We start from the raw sequence: 22,205 nt of genomic DNA on the forward strand, positions 1-22,205 counted from the left end.
ATGGATTTGGCCTTCATCCTTTGCGCTTGAGCAGTGATGACTCCAATACCCCAGGCCGGGAAGAAAGGAGGACAGTGAGTGAAGGGTGAGGCTGGCTGGCCCAGCACGGTGGCTCTCCTCATCTCACTGCCTAGGGCCAGGAGGTGATGTGGAGGATGGAATCCAGACCGTGTCAATTCCATGCTTCCCCCAAGTAGCAATATCAACACAAAAGACCTTGGAGCTGCATGAAAGAGTTGAAGGGAATGGGGAAGGAGGAATTATGGCATGCACGCCCCAAGCCTCTGTGGGTGTACAAAATGGAGCCAGTCCAGCAGAGTTCAGGGCAGACTTGTAATCCTCTTTACCCATTTCTGTTTGCTATCTGATGTAATTACAGTTTTGGACTGCAATTTACCCCACATGTAACCCCTCTGCTTAATGCTCTCCATAAATCCTTGGGTACACAGCCACACTGCGCCCCAGACTCAGACCCCAGTGCCATGCTAAAAGAAGCATCTTTGTTTTCTTTGGTAATGCTGCCAAAATTGCTTCCACCTCTGCCACTCCTATAGCACACGCAGCCCTGCCCCCCACCCACCCGCACGGCCCTAACAGCCCTCCTTGAGCAGCTTTCTTTCTGCCACTCTCTGGGGCTGCAAAGAGATTTAAGAATGGCTGTTGCTCTCTGATTCTTGCCCAGCAGGGCATGTTGTCAGAACACAGGCTGGGAATCTGGACTCCTGTACCCAAAGCTTTGCCATTCACTCTCCTTTGGGAAGGTCGTGGAAACTTTCTGAGCCATAGTTTCCCTAGGGTGGATGACATTAATGGAATACAAGTGATTGACAATAGTTAAGAATCAGGATTCAGAGTCCCCTCCCGCCGCACCAGAATAAAGGATGGTCTCTGTCCCAAAGAGCCTGCAGTCAAGCTGACAATACTCAGGTGCCAAAGGCATGCCGGGAGAGATGTCTGGCTCTCCTTCCAAGCCCATCCTGTGCCACTTTACGACCAGTGGCAGCTTGATCCAAGACAGATCAGACGGCAGGACACCAAACACCATAGCAGCAGCAGCACACAGCACCGAGGCCAGGCTGGTGGCAGGACTTTTAAAACTGGAGGGCAGGAAACATTTGGCAACTAGGGACACTTCCTGGGTGCAACTGTCCCATAGGAACCAGGATGAGAGGGACCTTGGCTAATCCCAATAATGGCCTTTCACAATCATTACCTACAGCCCTCATTGGCTCATTTCAGTCATTTTGGGGCTTTGGGAAGTTTCTCGACAGCAGGTTCTTGGCATCAAAAATCAACATCTTAATCCCTTTGCAGAAATCTGGCAACCGGCATAAAAGAGATAAGATCTACTCTAGCAGAGCTGTTTGCCCCACCAGGCAAGGAGCCAGAGGACCTTGGATCATTGAACAAAGGTAAGACTGAGTCCAGTAATCAGAGAAACATGTTCAGTTACCATCTTCCTAGGAACACAGAATGGGCCCTCCATGCTACCACTGCTTAGAGGCTTTGGAATGCACAAGATGATGAATTAAAAAGAAATTCAGAACTTTAACTGAGATCCAGAACTGAGCCTTGGAGACTCGAACAACCGTAAATTGAGATCCTGCCCCCAGGGACTGTTTCTGGCCCCAGCTGCATTTTCTTGTCCAAAAGAGAGTCAGGAAACCCCTGAAGTCTTGCAAGAAAATGTACCCGTAGGAGATTGCCAGCCCTAGAGAGGTTCAGAGAAGCTGGTGACCTGCAGGTGTGCCTCCAAGTTGATTGCCCACCTCCACAGGCAGATCAGCCAATTCCACTCTTTAGAGTGCAACATGGCTCTCTTAGCCTGAGTCAGGGCTGCCCACTACTGTTGTCTATGCTGTCATCACATGGCAGCTGAACAAAGTCCGGTCGGAATGGCAGACGTTCACACCCTCTGCTGCAGATGATGGTACAACGTGCCAAGCCTGGGAGAAACAGACCCTCGGTCCTTTCTTCCCCCTTTAGTAACGGGGAGGCCTCCTCACGGCAGAAGGGAACAATTAAGACAGGACTCTTGGGATGTGGGCCTGACTACTAGAGGCCCCATGATTCAGTAATGAATCAGAAGCAGGGCAGTGCACAGCCACCGGATGGGCTGGGGTTGAGGAGGAAGATAAAGGATTCAGAAACATGAGGAAGGCCAGGTGAGCTGGGAGGAAGGATTGTTTGGGCCAGGAAGCAGAGATCAACCAAAACTTCAGCACAACTGATAAACACTTTGCATTGGTACAACTCTAACTCACCCCTGCTTCCTGTGATCCCGCCCGACCCACTCTTGACAATCACAACTGGGGAAGCCAGCTAGCAAGTGAGTGACCACATTTCAAAGCTTCCAACCCTGCTCCAACCCTTCTCTCCCCCATCGGGGCCCAGGCAGGCTTTCCTCCCCTCCCATCAGATCCCTCTCTGAACTAGTCCCAGAATTGGGGTTGGAAATGGGGCTCCCCCTTCATGCCCTGCATCAAACCCTGCCCTTGCCTGCCACAGCAATGCACTCCCCCAAGGCTCGGGAGGCTAATTTACACCCTTCAGGGTTTCAAACAGCAGTGGCATAAATGAAAAGCCCAATATCTTCAAATTTGCATTGTAAAACCATCCTTCAACTTCCTCGAAATAAATTTTACTATTTTATTAGTGCAAACAAAATGGTAATAAAACACTAATACAGGCCTTGTGTCCAGGGGAAGAGCTAAAATTAACATAGGCTGAGCAGTGTTTGCTATTACATTCAATTACCTTTTTACTTGAGATTTACATTCTCATTCCCTTAATCTCCATAGTGGTGGCTTTGAAATCATTCCCCACAGTCATTCCTGAGCTCGGAACAGACTGTATGAAAGACCCTTGCTCCGAAGCACAGGCCCTGCTGCTGCCACCTTGTACCCAGTCTGTTCCCTAGAGATTCCCTGTGTTCAGGGCCTTTCATCCAAGACACTCAAACCACTAATTATCAATGGGTAAGCTTAATTAAGTAGCGAGCGGCAAACTGAGGTATAGAAAGCCTAAAGACCAGATTCCGTACTCTCTTCCCCCTGTATAAATCTGGAGTAACACTACACATCGGAACGGAGCAACTCCAGGTTTATGCTGGTACTCACTGAATTCAGAACCTGCCCAAGTGACTGGATCAGGATCATACAGTGACTCACCAGCTGACGTGGGAATGGTCTCCCAGGCCTTGGTGGAGGCACAGCAAAAGAGTTTTTCCAGGATGGACCTGACAGTCTGTCTGACCACACTGGGAAAGTGCATTTCCTGGGCTGCGAGTAACATTCCTGATCCATCCACAAAGGAGCTGAGCACAACCTTGCATGTGCTCGGGAGCAAGGTCAAGTGGTTGCACCCCCAAAAATCTGCTTCTCCAGTGATAGGGGAGAGCCTTGAATGAGTTAACTTCCTGAGGATTTTTTTTTAAATGGTCTGGAAATGTCCACGAGTCTGTCATCACCTGAAGGAGAGGGGGTTTTGGATGGGACCCTGCACAGAAGCTCAGCAACATCCTGGATCCACACAGTGACTCTAGCCCATCTGAACAGAGCCCCTGGCCCTTACATTTCTCCTGCACATAACTGAACTGACGGAGCTCTCACATCTCACAAGGGGGGATATGGTCTAGTGGTGAAAGCACAGACAAGGTATCAGAAGATTTGGATCGTATTACCCATCCTTCCTCTGTGTGCATCTGGATGAGTCACTGAACCCCCTTGGGCTGCCTCTTGTAGTACAAGGCTAATACCTGCCTCGAGGGTAAATTTCATGGCTGCAGTGACTAACATTCGCAAAGCACTCGGGGATCTTTGGATGTGAGATACTACAGAAGTGGGAAAACATTGCACCTCCTCACCTTCCAGCCTACAGGGGAGAGGACGCTGCAGCCTACAACAGCTTACTCACTGCCCAGCTACTGCGCCATGATGGGCCAGAGCAAAAGTACACCGAAGGTGTACCCTGGACACACACAGGAGAAAGGGAATGGCTGGATGACACCAGCCAGCACCATGGAGAAGAGCATTCCCAGATGAGTACAGAGGGCTGGGTTTGTTTCCAGATACACGTGTGTCTGCATTTAGGGCCCCTTCATGATGTAAGAGAACCAGGCATGAGTGCAGCTGCTTGTCGGGGGGCATTTTATTGCTTCTGTTGTTTGCAAACAGAGTCCTATTGCTGTTAAGGGAAGAGTTATAGCTGAAGTAAGCTAAACTGAGGTGAGCAAGGGGCACTGCATGGCCCAGGCCTCATCTGCACAACAGGTTAATGAACGGATTGTAATGAACCACTCAGTTCAGCCACGTTCACTATATTAAAATCAGTTTAAAGTTTTGTCCCACCTTGGCACAGTCTCGGTTGCAAATGACCTCTGTGTATCTATCCCACAATTCCTAGCGCCACTTGCAGAAGCAGTGCACTCTGGGAAAGTTTGCTAGCTCACTCATGCATTGCAGAAGAGTAGCAGGCGCACTAGTTAAACTGTTTGTCTGGATCTTCATTGGCCCCAAACAGGAAGGATCTATGGTTATTAAACCAATCACATGCTCCTCTGTTCTAACCAGTGGCTAGACCACTCAGGGCATTTTCCTGTTCTACACACATTCAGGGGTATCTGACAGCTTAATTAATCTAGCACAGAGTAGGCGTAAGAGACACAAGAAGCCCGTCTAAGCTGCTGTTACAAATCTAACTCAGGTAAGTTGCAACAGAAATCACAAAGAGGTCAGCTGAGGCACTGGGACCACCAATATTGTCTCATTGCTTTCTTGTGCTTCCCCAGCTGTATCCACTTGTCGTCTCTGGTAAGATGGTAAATGCTCTGGAGCAGGGACCGTCTTTTTGTTTTATGTTTGTACAGGGCCTGACACTATAGTGTGCCAGTCTGTGACCTGATCTCCTACACACGACCACAATACAAATAAACAAATAACACTGCCAACCCTGAGCAGTCAACCATTGTCAGATTGGCTTAAAAACCTATACCGGGTCTTTTGAAAAATTGCGTTACTTGCCTCGTGGGCTTTGAGCCCTTAGGGGTCATGTCTGCAAGTGTTTCTCTGCAACCAAGACGACTAAACTTAATTTAGAAAAGGAGAAGAGAGAAAAAAAAAAAAAAAAAGGCATTGAGTCCCTTTTATTCAGGACTCCAGAAGCTGGGACTTTAGGGGCACCAGCCAGCTGTCATAAGAGAGAGAACAATACTGCAGAAAGTCACTGTCCTCTGATGATGGCTTGGCAGTCTACATGGAGGGATGGGAACATCTCACTCAGTACAGGGGTAGGTTTCAGCTGGAAGGATTGCTGGCAATGTCAGTTAGATCCACCAAGGGCCAAGAGACCCCCCGCCACCACCTCTGAGCATGGGGCCTATTACTTAGTATTTGTTCAGACACATATCCAGGCCACGGTCCTGTGGACAGTGTCTAGTGACTGCTGAGACTCCCATTCTAAGCACTGTGTGGCATCCAGGGCTCTTGGACACATTTTGACCCTGTGATCTGCACTTCCATTCCTGATTTTGCCACTTTTGTGCCCCAAATATTAATTTCCGGGCCCGGTGGGCCCCCATGCCTGCCTTGTGCTGCTGGGGCGGGCCCCACTCACCAGTCCCAGTTATTCGATCAGCTGGCGCAAGCACTCAAACAATATGGCAGAAAAACAAACCTAAAGATTCCCAACCCCCAGTTGACCACACAATGGAAACCTGGCTCCCAGCAAGACTCCTCCCCACAGTCCCAAGAAACCCTCCATGCTTGAGTCTAATCTGTATCAAATCACCTCAGGCCAGGCTGCAGTCACGAAAAACGGAAATAATCAAACAGGAGCAGGAGGAAGAAAACCACACAGGGAGGAGGATTTAGGCTTGGTTTGAGCTGGTCCTTTGCACCTTTTTCCTCTTCTTTTCTCCAACACCCACTTTGCTCACCCCCCGCCCCCAGGACCAAACAAAAGGCAGTTTGTTGTCTGACTCGAACATTTCTTGGGCCTTGTCCGAGTTCCACCTTGTTTTCTTTTTCTTGTCTCCACGCCCTGTATAAATAAAGCAAAAACCAACTGGCACCACCTGCAAGGAAAGGACAACTAAGAACAGAATTTTATCTTTTTTTTAAACCGGGCTGTAGTTTTGGGCAAAGGACAAAAGGCATTACTGCCTGAGCACAATTCCAGTCACTGAGTCACTCTGAGAAGTGCAGGCCAGCCTCTGCTAGTGCTTAGCTAGTGGCACCCAAAAGCTAGCTCCATCTCAGCTGCAGGTTACCCGCAAGCCCCTCTGTGCAAGGGGCAATAAAAATCCCTCCCGTGACACAGAGCTACTGTACTTTGCAAAGGGACCATGGGCAATCATGACTTCGCCTCTTGGGCAAGTCTAGAGAAGAAAAACTCGAATTCTCTCTTCCCTGGAGACTGTGGAAGTTCTGGAACTTGGCCCAATAGCCAAGGAGGCAGATTTTTTTTCCTCCCTGTCTTCAGTGTGCACAAGTTAGGCCTGCACTACAGTTAGTTATGCAGAGATGGGTAAACAGATTAGAATATCAGGTCTTTGGGACAGAGAACTATCACTTGTTACACATGGCAGCAAATGGAACTATAGATGATGCCCCGTGAGCGTAGGTAGACAGTTGTCAGCATGAGAAAAGGTCTCACGGCACATTTTGGGGCACTGGATTGCAGGTCATTTCTCTGTTTATTTTTATAAGGCACTTTGGTCTCTCTAAATTGCCTTGTTATCTGCCACCTGTTCACCTCCTTCCTCAGGCTGATAATAGAGAGCAGACCATGTCAAAGAAGGAGACGTTTGGATTGGCTCTTTGCTTGCCTTTTACTGAGACATTTGTGTTCTGTTTGGATCACCAAGACGCAGGCTCCCTGGTACAATTAGAAACTGTGGCTATTGTAACTAGTGACACAGTTGCAAACTCAACACCAAAATTGCATGTAAAGGGGCAGCTTCTTTTGCTGAATTATTGGATCAAGAGGTGTCAGCGGAAACCCTGCTCTGCTTGGTGCTGCAGGTCTCTATTCAGGATTTGCATGTGGGCATCATTACATTAGTGCTAATATTTCATTCATGTAGATAAAGCCTCCGACTTTACGCAACTTCAGCATCATTTCATGACAAAGCCCATAATGCAAAGAGGTGCCCGAGACAAAGGAATCCAGCTTTTCCAGGAACAGACAATCCAGATTTTCTGGTTTATATGTTTTTTCATCTGGATTTTCTTAGCTGGTCCTGGGACCGACTCCCATAGATCTTGATGGAAAAATACTGGAACAGTAACTCTGATCAGCCTGGCTGAATTTCCGACACGCCACTCTCACTTCTGGCAGAAATTCGAATTTGTTTTCCTGCGGCTACACAGACAAACCAACATCCAACTCCATCAGAGGCCATCTCAGCTCTGCAGCTGCCATGGGGTTCTGGTAGCACAGTAACAGGAAACCTTGGACTTGCCTACTCTGGAGACATTCTTGGTGAGAACACAGTGACTTTCAACAACTGACATGATGGTATTTGACATCGGGACTGCTGGGGACCACTTTAACTGGAAGATCAGCAGGGAAAACTCTTGCAAGACTGCCAGGCAAGTGGGGGAAGGCAACAAGTAGATCTCCATAAGACAATACTGGCAAGTAGCTTAGCTTCTCTCCCTCCAAACTAGGCCTTCAAAGTCCTCTGACCAGGTAGGACTCCATGTACAATGTGGAGTCCCAGGACTAGATCCTGCCACTCCTGATGGATACAGAAACAGGTAATATCGTGGTCCTTTGAGGGGACTGTGGGTGTCAATGGTTGAGGGTGTGGCCAGTGGGCACGTGCCAAGCTGAAAGGTTGAGTCTGCCCGACTTTGCTATGCCGCCAATGCCAAGGGTCAGTTGGAAGAGGTTGTACAGTGGCTGTCAGCTGGCAGCCCCTGTGCACCGAGCTTCTGGCTGCATGCTTTCATCAAAACCAGAGCAAGCAAGTGCAACACAACCACCACTAATTCAAGGCTGAGGATGTAGCATTCCTGCCAGCAGATCCAACAAGGAGAGTTGCCTTAACCCTTCAGGGGCCCAGGGGACCCTAACCATGGGTTAAGGTGACTGTAAGCACATGGGTGACAGGTGAGGAGGTGTGAGGTGCTCTCTCAAACCCCTCCACTTTCATCCACCTCCATCTGCTCTTGGGAGAGCAGCTCCATTAGTGCCACCAATACCAGAGCCATTCACCAAGCCCTGTGCTGGGTGGGGTTCTTTAGCCCAGGTAGGGGAGGAAGGGAAGAGTCCATCCCCCTAGCTCCAAGGGAACTCATCTACACACCTGCTGACTCATCCTGAAGCACAGGAACCAGGCTGGACTCAGCAGGAACGATGGCCAGGTACCCCTACACCATCTCCGGAGAGCTCTGCGTCAGCAGCAGTGAAACAACTGCTGCAAAAACAACTAATATTCTGCCCTCCCCAACCCTCCCACGAGCTCCTGGTGGCACAGTGCATGGCCTAGTGACTGCAAGGAGACTGTACATGTTACCAGATAGCACCCCACAGCTGTTTGCAGTATTCCTCCAACTTCTCACTGGCTTCCCATGACTAAAGGGGCCGGGCAGTTGGCACCCACTGGAGAAATGCAGGCACAGTGGGTCAGCTAAAGACCCATGCCTCCTGGGATCATCTCTCAGCACCACCGCAGGGTCAGCTAACAGGACAAACCGAATCAACTAGGTGCAGCACTCCCTTATGCGGTCTCACCTGGCAAGCAAAGCTGGAAAGCCTTGGACCATCTCCTAGAGAAGCAAATTCTGATCACACTGTTGGAAAGCACAATCTCATTACTGCTCATGGTTTTTATTTGCATTGAGGTACGGCCCAAGGACCCTTACAAGGACCGGTGTCTATATGCACACACCTAGATATGGGCCCTGCCCGAGAGAGATTAGCATTTGGATTTAAAACAAGACATATGAGGCAAACAGGGGGAAGCCAGGAGGGGGTGCCGTAGGGCCAGGAACTAACAGGGCCTTCCCCGCAGGCTGCTCAGCCCAGCCATTGCTCATTGACCAATTACTGCTTATCTGAGGAGCTGCTTTCACTAAAATTTAATTGTATATTTTTGCCAAGTTTTGCTTCAGGGCATATAACTCTCCGGCCCACCTGTACTGGGGATGGCAACAGACAGGCCAGAAGCTCAGCTGCCCAGCAGTGCCAACCCAGCCTGGAAGTCATCTGTGGTGATGGAGCTGTCAATTAAACAGGACTCAACACCTTTGGAAGCAACACATGTTGAAACAGGGTTCAGCTTGTGCTCAAGCAAATGCCTACGGACTTCGAGAGGGCTCATGGCTGGATAAAACCTACAGGAGCGGGCCGTAATGACGTACTGACCAAAGTGGTAACCCAAATGAATACAGCTCTGCTGTGCAAAGGCAGAGGGCAGTTGACTGGGGCCTTGCACAAGGTGGTCCACACCCAGCTCTGCCCCCACGCAGGCTCCCTGTCAACCCCTGAGAGTGTTTGTGGGGAGTAGCGTGGGATGGGAGGAATGCGGACTGGACTTGATCTCACCCAGCCATTCCAGCACAGGTTACAGGGGCCAGACAAGGATGCACTAGCAATCAGATCACAGCCTCTTCCGGCCTAGACCATAACAAAGCTATGTGTGCAGGAGTGGGGGGAGAGAGAGAGTGAGAGCGAGCGGGGTTGTTCACAACTGGGCCCTTTGCTTGGGGCGGGAGCATGTGTGTTCAGCAAAGCTGGGGGCGCCAGAAGTTGTGAACGACAAGCATACCACAACGAGTGAAGCAGACGGGTTCAGATCCTGCTGAGCCAGCGGGATTCAAAAGCGAGTAAATTTACAGCTGTAAGTTTATACAACTCCTAACTTGTTAGGGATGGTTAGCCAAGCCAGCATGCTCGCTCACTCCCCAGCCAACAGGGCTGGTTGCAGTTAGATCTCTGAACACGCATCACGTTTTATTATTATACCTATAACTTTGCATAAAGGTGGGGAGTCAGGTGGGTGCATCTCTTTTTGATCTCCCCTCCACACACCTTTCCCCAAAGCAGCAGTGAAGCAAACTCACAGCCTGGATCCACTGTGGCTTCTTCATGACTCCAGTCCCCGGGGATTGTAGCATATATAATAAAAACCCCATTGGACCAGACTGGAAGACCCTTGCTCATATCACTCAGCACTTTTCCATGGGCTACTCACACACCATCAGCAAGACATTGTCCACTGTAAGTGAGGACCCCACCATCCAGACCCTTGTGGTGGGCAGATTCCCACCATAGTCACTGTTCCTGTTCGCAAGCACCAGCTTCCACACTGGGCAAGCACTCAGCTACTCCAGTGACGCATCTGGCCTCAGTGCGCCCAAGGCAGCCATCCTGCAATCTGCCTCTTGGGCACACACCTGGCTCCAGGAGTCCCCACCAGAGTAGACTCACACACAACAAACCACCCTACTCGCCCAAGAAGCAAGGGCGGGTAGTGGAGTGCAGTCAGCAGCGCACTCGCAGGCTACTGAGAGACACTGGATGGTAACACACGGCTTGCCCGTCTGGTACTGAAGAACCACAGGGTCTGTCTGTGCCCAGCAACCTCAATCTAGTTTACAATCAAAGGCTCAGCTCCACTCCAAAAGCCCTTAATAATGAAGCCCAGGTCTGAACAGACTTGGAGGAAGACTTGTCCAATGATTAGGGCACTAGGCTGGGACTTCAGAGATTAGGGATCTTTCTTGGCTCCCAATCATACTTCCTGTGTAACCCTGCCTAGTCAGTTTCGCTAGGCTTTCGTTCCCCATGTGTGCACTGGGGCTCACCTGGCCCTGTCTCACACAGGTGCCATCCAGTGTTACCTGTAAACTGTGCTCTTATGAGTCCGGCTCAAGAGAAATTCAGATGCTGCACTGCTGATTAGCGGAGCACCCACAGCAAGGGTTGTTCTTGCTAATGGTGGTGCACATTACGTCAGTCCTTGGTGAGCATAAAATTTATTTTGCACATGGATGAAAAAAATCTGCCAGTGGTTGGAATAGATTAGAAGGAACGTTGGTATCAGGTAGCTAAACACTCAAGGTCTGGAAAGCAAGAAGGCAGCTATGGTGATGGGGCCAGAGACACCCAGAGTCATCACAGAGACTGGAACCACCATCCAGGGAGAAGGCAATTCCTCCTGTACACAGCTGAGACATAGCAACAAGCCTCCATCTCCTCACCCTTGCACTCTGTCCTGCACACGTAACCACCTGGAACGTCATGAGTTAAGCAGCCAGATGAGGCTTTAGGGATTCATTCAGGCAAAATCAAATGCTCTGCAAGCATCCAGCCACTATCTAAGAAAACAAAGCAGCTGGGGGCTTTGGTGAAGTCTGACCTAGAGGCCTGGGGTGAGGGGGAAATTTCCTCTCTCCTTGCTCAGTGGGCAGAGATCATGCTGCTGGCTGCTGCTCCCACAGTTTAAAATACTTAAGTCCTCCAAGGGGCAGCTTAATTTTCTTTTTTAAAAGAAAAGTGTCAGTCTAATTAGATAAATCCTCTGAGCACATGGCCTGGAGTTCGTCATGGAAATTAACCTCCTCGAAAGATCACAGTTACTGAAATAAGAAACTGTGTTTTGGCATAGCACAGTGAAATGGGAGCTGCTGACTGCATTTCACACACCTTCTCTTTCATAAACCTGCCGCATTTCAGATCTGTCCCACCAGCCCTTAGCATGGCACCAGGACTTATCTCCAAAGGCCTGTTTGCAAATCACTGCCAAGAGGCCCTGATAAACCATGGGAGCCTCACCAGGTTGCCAGCAGGAGTGTGTGAGGCTGCCTCTGTAGAAAACTGGCCAGACCCCGAGGCACTGGTGAAAGGGGTCAGTTCCTGCATCCCTGGTCACTAACAGTCTTACAGAGAGGACACTGCACACACCATGGCAGCCAGGCAAGGAGTTGTTTTGCCAGCCTCACTGTCCAACAATCAGACAGGCATGAACCTGTGCAGTCCTCCCTTCCAGGGGTTTGGGGATGGGCTGAGCTGGGTGGAAGAGAACACCTCCCAGGATGGTCCCCGCATGCTGAGTTCAGCCTGCCTGGAGCTGGGACACAAAACGCTTTGCCCATAAGGGGTAAAAGTAGTACAGGGTGTGGTAGGGGTTGGACGCAGACACCCTCCTCCCCCTGACAACGGCCCTGGGATCAACACCTGAGAGATTTAAATCCAGAGTGGCTTCTCCAGGTGCCAAGGCAGGAGGCACAGTCACTGCCCCCAACAAGCATCCCAGAAACAGCCCATTACAGACACTCGGACCCTCAAAAGCAGCTTCTTCAAAAGGATCCCCAAGCACTTTAAAAAGGTGAATGAGCTCAGTTGTGCAGCAAGGGAATGGAGGCTCAGAGCCAAGAAGTGACTTGCCCAAGGTCATGCAGTGAATCCATGGCAGAATCAGGAAGAGATTACAGCTCATTAGCCTCCCAGTAGATGTCAACTAATAGACCATCCCACCAGCCTAGTGGCAGGAGTTATGCTCCCAGCTCCAGCTCAATAAACGTTCACACGTCTGGAGGACAGACACTGCACGGTACCTTCTGTGTCACCTGTTTGTTAACAGGGAACGACTGCACCAGGGCTCCCTACAAAATCCAAATCTTCTGTGTCCCAAGGGTTCCATTGCTAGGCCTTCCCCATCCATATGAGTCTTCCAAAGGAGCCACCTCAGAACACAGAGCTCCTAAAAAGTCCATGTAGTCTACATCCTTTCCTCCTAGCAACCTCTAGGCTTGGCCACCTTTGGTATTTGCCCACATTTGGGAGCAGCTTTCAGACTGACTCCAGACAAGATCGGACAAAGTGCCCTCTGGCCTTACGCCTTCCCGGAGGTGTATTTCATTTCCTTTCAGCTGATGGGAAAATAAAACCAAGGCACTTTCTGGAAAGAACACATAGCCCCATTGGGCAAAACATCAGGCACACGGAAAGGGCCCAAGACACAAGCCAATGCACTGCTCTGCAACCTAACATCAGTCCCACATGTCTTCTCACCTGCACAGCTCAGGACTGGATGGAAGAGGTTACAGGCACTGGCATCGACAGACCATTTTTAACTCCCGGGCAGCCAGCTCAATTCTTGCCTGCATTGGTAGGGAGTGAAATTTACTCTCCACCAGCTCGTTGCTGGCCTGAGCAGGAGTTGGACAGGTCCCAGGGTACAAAGCTCCACTTGTTTGATGCAACTGGCACTCGTTAGCAGTCTGAGGGGACACCTGCATTTACTGAGAGATTAACCCGTCCAGGTCAATCTTCTGGGGTTCGATTTTGCACGCCGAGTGGGGACACACGAAATCGAACCATCAAAGGTTTACAGTGAACCCCTGTACTCCTCAATCTCGTGAGGAGTAAGCAAGGGTCAATGGGTGAGTTTCTCCCTCAGTGAGGACGGCCAGATAAGCCGACTGTACATACGTTGATTCCAGTTGTGTAATTGCTGTCTCTGGAATTACGTAACTAGGATCAACTTGCGGTCCAGTGTAGCTCTGCCCTCAGTAGACAGGCCAGGGACTGGATGGGCCCTGGGGACTAAACCTTCATGTCACCTCTAGGTGCTGCCCACAGCTCAGAGTGGGGTCCCCTGGGTAGGGTGGCACCAGGGAAGCCAGTGCTGGTGCAGCTCAGGATGCAGCTGCTCTGCCAGTGACCTTTGGTCCCTAGCTCTGCCTGCCTGGCCCCAACTTAGAGCTACTCTTTGCCAAATACGGGTGAGCCTATTCCAACAGCGCTGCAGCAAAGCATGTGAACATAGACACTGAGGGCTTAGACAGGACACGGAGCATCTTATTTCAGGCCTCTCATGAAGACTGATCAAAGTCATTATTGGGAAGATCCTCCCTTGCTAGCTCTAGACATGTAGGATCACTCGGCTGGAGGCTCAGCTCATGATGCTATCTCAAGAGAAGAATCACTCTTGGGGACCATCTCCTCAATTGGACAGACCACAAGATCTAGAGGAAAACCTAAAGACGCAGGGCTGCATCTGCCTCTTCTATCCAGCCCTCAAGGCCCAGTTCATATCCCACCAATCCATCTACAACTGGGCTCAGGGTGGGAAGTAATAATGTGGCAAAGGGGCAGGGACCTAGGAGCATTCTAGCACCGCAGCATACACACAGCACGGCGAGACGGGGCCTGCCAACAGGTAGACACAAGACCTTCTTGTGAATGAAACAAGCCTGTCCTTTGTGATTGGTGGGGCAGATGTGCCATGACAGTGGAAGACTTCATGAGACAAATGGTCTCCTGCTTCCTGATAGAGGGAGTGCAGGCAGCTAAGCCCTTTAACACGTTATGAGTTTCTACTCACGTAAAGGCTTAGGTGCTCTAACATGGTGGTAGACATATCCCCCAGCTGTAGGCAACAAGATGCATGAGCCCATCATCCATTGGCTGGTACTGCTGCCTTTCTCCGTCAGCCTAAAGTTTGAATAAAGGAGCCCACCAGACGGAGCGAACACATGCCTCTCTCTCCCCCAGCTGGCTTACCGAACCATTCTTATACTTTAAGCCACCTAGTGTCCGAAGCTGTGTGTTCAGGATGTCTCCGCTCCTTACAAGCAAAGGCAGCCAGAGGCCGATTTCTTAGGACACACAGAGAAGAAGGGAATTCCTACAAGACGGACACAGAAAGGGGCAGAGGTGGGAGAGTCTGCATGAGTCAGAGACTGCCAAGGGCTGGGGAGATGAGAACGACATTTTAAGCACTGCAAAGCATCCAGCTGTAAAGCACAGGGCAGTATGAGAGAGTATATGCCCTTGTAGCAGGGTTTCAGGTAGAGCGGTCACACAGAATATGGACTGGGAATAGAGGACTGTCAATCTCGCCCCTGTTCTGAAGTTTGTTACTGAGTGCTAGTGTCAGAGGCTAAGGCCTGACCTCCGTGGCCAGCTCTGCTCTTTCTGTGAGCGAGAGAAACTCGGAGGGAACTTTTCCCGGCATGGGCCTGTGAAACGAAATTGAAGCATCCGACAGACACCACCAGCGTTAGCCCATGCCTGCTTTCTTAGAGACCACTTTCCTTGGTAGCTTCTCTCCTGCCCCCCCAACCCCCCATTCCCCTCCTCCTCCTTCTCTGTGTCCTCGAGACTCCTCTCACCTTGAGGAGTGTTAGGATTACCCAGCATTTACACTCAATGCTCCTCTTTATTCCTTAAGACTTATTAAGAATGATAATGAGCTCCAAAGCAGCCACACGTCCCCCTCCCCTACCCCCGCTCTCTTCGTGCTCTCTCTCTCTCTCTCTACGTGCCTTTTCCGTCAAAGACACACAGGACAAATCCGACCAAAAAAAAAAAAAAAAAACTGACAATATGATCAAGGACACCAGGGGATTTATATTCTACAAATCCAGCCTTTTTTTGCTTTTTATATTTTTGCTTAAATTCTACACACCCCTTCCTTCCACTCTGCCCCCACCTTCTTGGACTTTGTAACAAGAAGAAGAAGAAAGCTGCTTGCCTGGAAAACCTCGTTAATGTTGAGCTCTTAAACGGTTGATTAATTTTAGCAAAATTTACGATGCGCTCTTGCTTCTCTTTTAAGCGCCAGTCTTCAGCACCCAATGCAAGTTAACTTTAAGGGCCCCGTTGTGTACTCGCTTGCCCCTTCTTCCCTGGCCCCCTTCCTGGTGGTGCAAACATACAGCTGAACCATAAATATAGTGACTGAACATGGAAATGACTTCCATGAGGGGTGGCTAAAGTGGTTTGGTTCAAGTCCCTTTAGCACAGTCAGGAAATCAGAGCCTGCAAAAGCCCGAACTTCTACCCATTTGGCTTTTCATTAAAAAACACAAACCACTACAAACCAGTCCATAAAATACTATCTACATTTTCTTAAATTTTAAGAGACAAGTCTTCCCAAGTCTGATCTATTCACATCACAAACACACGCTGATGTACAACTGCACTGGAAACCACACAGAACCTAATGAAACTGAATATATATATATTTATAAGTATGCCCTGATCTATACGCTAATATTTCAGAAATATCCCAAGCTCCCACCTGCCTAGTATTTGCTTTCATTCTTTGCCTCTCTCTGCTTGGGTATGTTTTTCTGATATAGACATCAGAAGGTTAAAGGCTCAATTATCAACTCTGCTGAAAACTCAGCCTTACAATACTTCGGGGCTTCTCTTCTGCTCTTTAGAAACTAAATACCAAAATCTCTTTTCTTCTTTGTGTTTTTTATCGTTAACGTCTACTGCCTCTAGGTTCTGATAGCTGAACTAACAAACCTCTCTGGAGGGCAGGGATGCGGGAGATATAGATTTGGAAAGAAATAATAATATAGAATTCTACGGGTGTCTCATTCAAGTGAAATTGAGAAGACCATGTGTCTCAGCCCAAAAACAGTGTCCATACAAAATGCACAAAATATTAACCAAGTGGTTCTAATTAACCCAAGCCAGTTAAAAAAAATGCAGAGGAAGTTGCTCTTTGATTAGTGTTACAAACCAGAATGGAAACAGATTTTAAAAGTTAAAGTAGCAGTGTTGTGGAATATGGAATCACTGCTAGCAAATAATGTAGTTGATCCAGCCAAATGGGGTTTGGTTTTGTTTTTAAAACATACAATACATACAAAAGGTTTGGTTTATAGAATTGAGCAGTGCTTTTATCTTCCCAGGAATTTATATAGCTGGACAAAATATAAATTCTTCCAAAAATGAAATTAACAAATACAAAGGAGACACGTAGGAAATCACCTCTCGGTAAGTCACAGTCCCTGGCAGATTCTGATTGAACAGGAAGAATGAGAATTGGAAATGGGAAGGATCACTTTTACACCTGAAACAAACTATTTGTAATAAGTTCATGTAAATTAAGTTTCAAGTTTATATGGACTTAATTTTTCAAAAGTTTGTCTTTTCTGTTAGCTTCATTGTTTTGAATGGAGTAAATAAGCATCTACACCTATAAAATCATGTAATTAATTCTCTCCTGAAAACTACTTGAATTACAATCCGTCAGATCCAGATGACATTGTTTTTTTGGTCACTGACTCCCTCCTACACACACACACAGACACACTGATTTCCTCAACCCCTTTGCCGTCCCCAAACCACCTTCTTCTGTTGTACAACTACAAACTGAACTCAAGCTTTCCAAGGGTTTTCCCTGCACTAGGGCTTTGCTCTGAAACTGCAAGAATGACAATGTCATGTGTGTGGAAAGCTGACACTTACAGCTTTTAAAAAGAAACTGGAAAAAATAAGCTGTTGACTTCTTGGTTAAAGTATTTTCTTGTTCTAACTCATGTTCTTATGTCACTGGGCTAAAAAAAAGAAAAGAGGGGGAGAGAGAGAGAGAGATGACTTTCCTTGAATGATCTGTTTAACCTAAGCCAGAGGAAAAAAAAAAGAAGTCATTAATTACTTATGTGAGCTATTGCTTCTGAAAGACAATAAACCTGCCTGGTCGCCATGGATATGACATATTTGCTCTGAAAACAACACAATAATTAGCAAAGGGGAAAGATACAAGGAGAATATGCAAACTCCTGAGTTTAAAGCCATAGTGTTTCCTTCCCCCCACCCTTTTACTTGTCAGAGTCAATTCTGTTTGCAATTCAAATCAAACAAATAAACAGACGATTTACAAAAATATATTTTTAAAAAGAAAAACTGATGCAACTGCACTGATGAGCCAAAAGAAGAATAATGTGAAGCCATTACAAACCAAACAAATGCAGAGAAAATGATATTATCTGCTGAAATTAAACCTGTATCTGGGGCTGTTTCGGTTCCAGTTACGATTTGCAATTTTTTTTTTCCAAGAAAAATGCAGAAGTGTGTTGAAAGAAAAAAGGAAAGTGTTTTAGAGGACGTGAAGTGTTTTAAGGACACAGGTAGGAAAAAATGAGGGAAGTTCACTTAGCTATTAAAAATGCATCACATAGGTAATAATTTGCTTTTTAAAACCTCCAACTTTATCCCCAAGATGATGAGCAGGAAACACAATAGCTTTATATCATCATTGTCAGCTTGATAAATACACGAACTCATGTTGAGTTCGCAATTTTTATGTATGTCAGAAATGTATGAGATTCTCACTTTCCTTCACTCAATTCCTCTTGATAATATGTAATAAAATAAAAGGAGGGGATCTTTTTTAATTACAAATAATATTGAATAAACTGCAGAGATTCTCCTTTAAAACTGGATAAATGTGACAGTGAAAATGCTTTTTATACTTCTCTCTCATTAAGCTGAAACAAAGACTATTAAAACCTACTCTAATGCGATAGCCTTCTGGATTCTGACCTTCTACATTTAGAAAACAAGCAATAAATATACCTTAACATGCACTTTATCTGGAGAGGTATTTGACTTTGAACTTATTTTAACATTTAAAAAGCTTGAGAGGTATAAGAACAATATAGTTCCTACAAGTTTTTTGTTTTCATTGCTAAAATAAATCTCAGAACAAAATGAGCAGATTAAGGAAAGATCATCCTCATAACACCTTTTCCCTTTTTACTTTTTAACAATAGTTTTTAGATGACTTTGATCTTGTAGGGTTCTTCTATCTGGTCTGATGTGGAGGGAATGATCTGTTTTAAATGATGATGCAACTAAAGGATCAAAGCCCTGACTTTCTGCTAGTCATAATAAGCTCTCTCTTGCACAAAGCTTCAACTTCAGACTTTTTTTTTAACTATATAAAATATAAAGGAGGCCAACAAAGCCACTGAAAAGGTAAAGTCCACAAACAAATGGGGACACTGCCCCTTTAAACGTTTTAGTGCATATGGAGTTTGATTTCTGAAAGAGATCAGTTTAACATCTCCATAGAAACCAGCAACAGATTATCATCAACAGAATAAATAACTAGTCTAATAAATTAAACAGGAGGCATAAGATCTGGAAACTTGATTACTTAAGTTCAACAATATTCCCCCATAAACTCTTCCACAAACTGCTTCTAAGGTAGCTAACAAGGTAGCAACAAAGTATAAATAAGAAAGTGGGTGTTGGAAGGGAAGCAGGGAAATGACTGGGAGGCAGAAGTCCAAACCCCTGAGAAGAGAGTATTTCACCTTAAAAGTTATTACAGCAACAGCAGAAGTAAACACACCTAAGCGATGGGGGGTGGGAGAGACAGACATGTTCTAAGGGAAAGGGAAAGGGTTGTAGTGGCTGCATCTGGATGGAGGCGGGGGGCACGCAAAATTCATGCATGAAGTTCACCAAAAGTTTCATCTTCCTCCCGCTTTTGGAAAGAGGATCTAAGTACATGGGTTTAACTCAGAGTGATGTGGATTAAGCCTTACACACGATCCCCTCAGAAAGTTTTCCAAACAAATTGTGCAGAAGGTGCAGTGAACCGACCCCCAGGCTGGAACCAGAGAGCCCTCTTCCTTCCCCCCCACCCAGATTTCATCACCCTTTACTAAATGTGCCACCTTCCCCCATAGCTCCTCCTCTCTACCTCCTGCCGCCCCCACCCGAAAAAAAAAACAAACCAACCAAGAAAGGGCTCTTTCTCCACTCCTCCAGGAAGCTTGTCATGGTATAGACACACTTATCTCCCAGGAAATCACCACCACCAACTTACTGGTCAAGGTCCCCACTCCCAGACTCCAGCTAGTTCACTTCCTCCCACCTCCAGCGAGGGAGATACAAATCTCAAGGACTCTCTGGAGTTACAGACCCCCAAGAACAAATGCACCTAATTCCCCGCTTGCCAGTTGCCTGAGGAGTCAGAGTGACCCCTGTGCCAGCCACAAACCTTAGGGGCTCCTCGCTGGCGGAGGAGTCCTTAAAGATTTGGGGAGGCAGATCTGAGGCAGGCAGGGCCCCTGCCCTGCCCTGCCCTCCCCTCCCCTGGGCCAGGCGCACCCTGCCCCGCTGGATTTCCAAGGCTTCTGAATTCTCCTTTTTTGTCAATGCCCCAAAGTGTCTTTTCCTGCCAGGCCCCAGGGTGATTGACAGTTCGGACACCTGTTCCCTTGTGCTGGGAGTCTCCAAACATGGAGCGACATTCACCAAAACCCCACTGATCCCAGACGTCCGTCTCCCCCACCCCCAGCCCCGCTCCCCTCACTCCACCCCTCTGCCGCTAGCTGCCCCCGCCGCCCGCCCAGCGCTACGGCCCCCCTTACCCCCCAGGGCGCCCCGCTCCGCGCCCCTGCCCGGCGCAGCCCGAGCCTCTCCCGGCGGCAGCGGATTCGCAAAGAACGAGAAAAGGGGGAAAAAACTTCCTGGCTCGGGATCGCAAATCAGCTGCGCATTCTGCAAATGCCACCGGGTAAAAATAACCTGCGGCTTCACCCGGGGCCCGGGCACAGACTCCCCCACAGGCGCCCCGCGCCGGGGCACAGCGGCTCCCCCCCGGGCGCGCCCCGAGCCGGGAAGGCAGCGCAGCTCTCCAGGGAGCGCACCGAGGGGGCCCGGGCACCTCCCCGCCGCCGAGCGTTCGGCTTCCAGCTCCCAGCCCAGCTCCATCGCCGCGCCGGGACCCGAGCGTCCGGAGCCGGCGGGGGGAAGCGCCGCCCGCCGGACCCCAGCCCGGCCCACACGCTTTGAAGAAACTTCCCTGGCACCGACCACAGCCGCCCGGGCGCCCCCAGCCTGTCTCCGCGGGGGGCGCCCCTCGGCGCTTCTTCTCCGCCTAAGTTGGCAAAGCCCGGGGGCGGGGGGAGCATCACCGCTGCGCCCCGCGGGGCTGGGACCCCCTCGCCCAGCCTCTGGGGAACGGGGGTGCCTGCGCCCCCGGCAGGGAGCGGGGCAGGGCGGAGGGGGGCGCACACCTCCCCCGGCCCCTCCCGCCCCCATTTCCACGGCGATTTTTTTAAGCCCTGGAAATTGTCCGGGACAAGCGGCCACCCCCCAGGCCAGCACCTCCGCTCCGGAGCCGGCACCGCTCTGCCCCCCCCACCACCCCCGTGGCGCACAGGCGCCCCCTACCCTGCCCAGCCCGGTGTGCATCCTGGACCCGCGCCCGCCCACTTGTTCACCCCCGGGAGGCAGCGCGCTGCACACACCCCCCCCCCACCCCCAAGTGTCCGGGCCGGGGCAGCGAGCGCAGCCCCTCCGCGCAGGGAGCGCACCGGAGCCCCAGGCAGCCCGCGGTGCCCTGCGCCCCCCGCTGCCAGCCCGCTGTCCCCCCTCCCACCCCGCCCCCGGCAATGCCCACCTGCCGCTGCCATGTGCCCCCCGCCCCCTTCTGTGCCAGGGCCATGCCCCCGCTGCGCCCCGCGGAGTTGGGGGGCGGCCGGGGCTGGAGGCCCAGGGCGGGGTGGGGGTCCCGGGGGGCAGGGGCAGGGGCTGGGCAGAGCAGAGCGGCTTACCTGCACTTGGGGCGGCTTTGGGTGACTTTCCAAGTCAAGGGAAATGTGTGTGCGTGCGTGTGTGTGTGTGTGTGTGTTTGGGATGGAGTCCTCAGCGCGCATGCGCCATCAAACTTGCCCTGATCCCGGATTTTTTTTTTTTCCTCTCCTCTCTCTCCCCTTCGCTTTGATTATTGAATTTTCCTATTTCTAACAGGGGGGCGGGCAGCGCGCAAAACCCGGCCTGGAGCCCGGCCACCCTCTGCCCTGGGCTGGGCTGGGGAGGGGAGGGGAGGGGAGGGGAGGGGAGGAGAGGGCGGGGGAGAGGCAGAGGGAGCCGAGCATGGAATGGACTCAGTTCTAAGCAGGCAGGGCACCCAGGCAAGGGAGGGGCACCTGCAAAACCCGGACCGGATTCCGCTGCCCTGGCAAGAAAAGGGGAGGGGTTGTCCCCATCCCTAGTTAACAAGGGCAGCTCCGCCTTCTCCTCTCACCGGGGCACTTTCTTGCCCTGCCCAGTCCCCGGCGGATGCTTTCCCCTGGGACTCGCTAAACTCCCCAACTTCAGGCAACTTGCTGAAAGTTACGTGAAAGATCCGGGATTTTACAGCCTGGTGAACTCTGCCACCCTCCTTTCCTGGGGCTAGATCCTTCCTTCTCTGTGGGATGGTCTCTCCCTTTTAAGCAACAGAATTCAGTATATTTTATAAATGGGGAGCGGGAGGGGGATGCTTATATCCTTAGCTTGGATTCTTTAGCACTTAGAATTAGAAAGGGCTCGTTGAGTTTATTAGAATTTTTGGCCCCTGTCTTGCAGGCACCTAAAAGTGCATACCTCCCCTAGACCCCAATCCTGCTGTAGGTCTGGCCCTGGGCAGCAGGGTTGAGCAAGGCTCT

The 22,205-nt window shown here is 49.7% G+C and overlaps 1 protein-coding gene across 4 annotated transcripts in view; it reads right to left on the bottom strand.

Annotated features, from left to right (window-relative positions):
• The window catches only part of CASZ1 (castor zinc finger 1), a 265,607-nt gene extending 244,044 nt beyond the window's left edge, over positions 1–21,563 (bottom strand). For 2 of the 4 annotated variants that reach the window (XM_075018169.1, XM_075018165.1), the window contains exon 1: positions 21,330–21,563. The gene's annotated coding sequence lies outside the window, so the exon portion shown is untranslated. Of the gene's footprint in view, positions 1–20,141; positions 20,265–20,420; positions 20,540–21,329 lie in introns of those variants that run through there. The other 2 variants (XM_075018167.1, XM_075018166.1) reach the window with 2 other exon arrangements.
• Positions 21,564–22,205: the final 642 nt, after the last annotated feature.

The sequence above is a fragment of the Carettochelys insculpta genome, chromosome 23, assembly GCF_033958435.1.
Source record: "Carettochelys insculpta isolate YL-2023 chromosome 23, ASM3395843v1, whole genome shotgun sequence".
Lineage (NCBI taxonomy): Eukaryota > Metazoa > Chordata > Testudines > Carettochelyidae > Carettochelys > Carettochelys insculpta.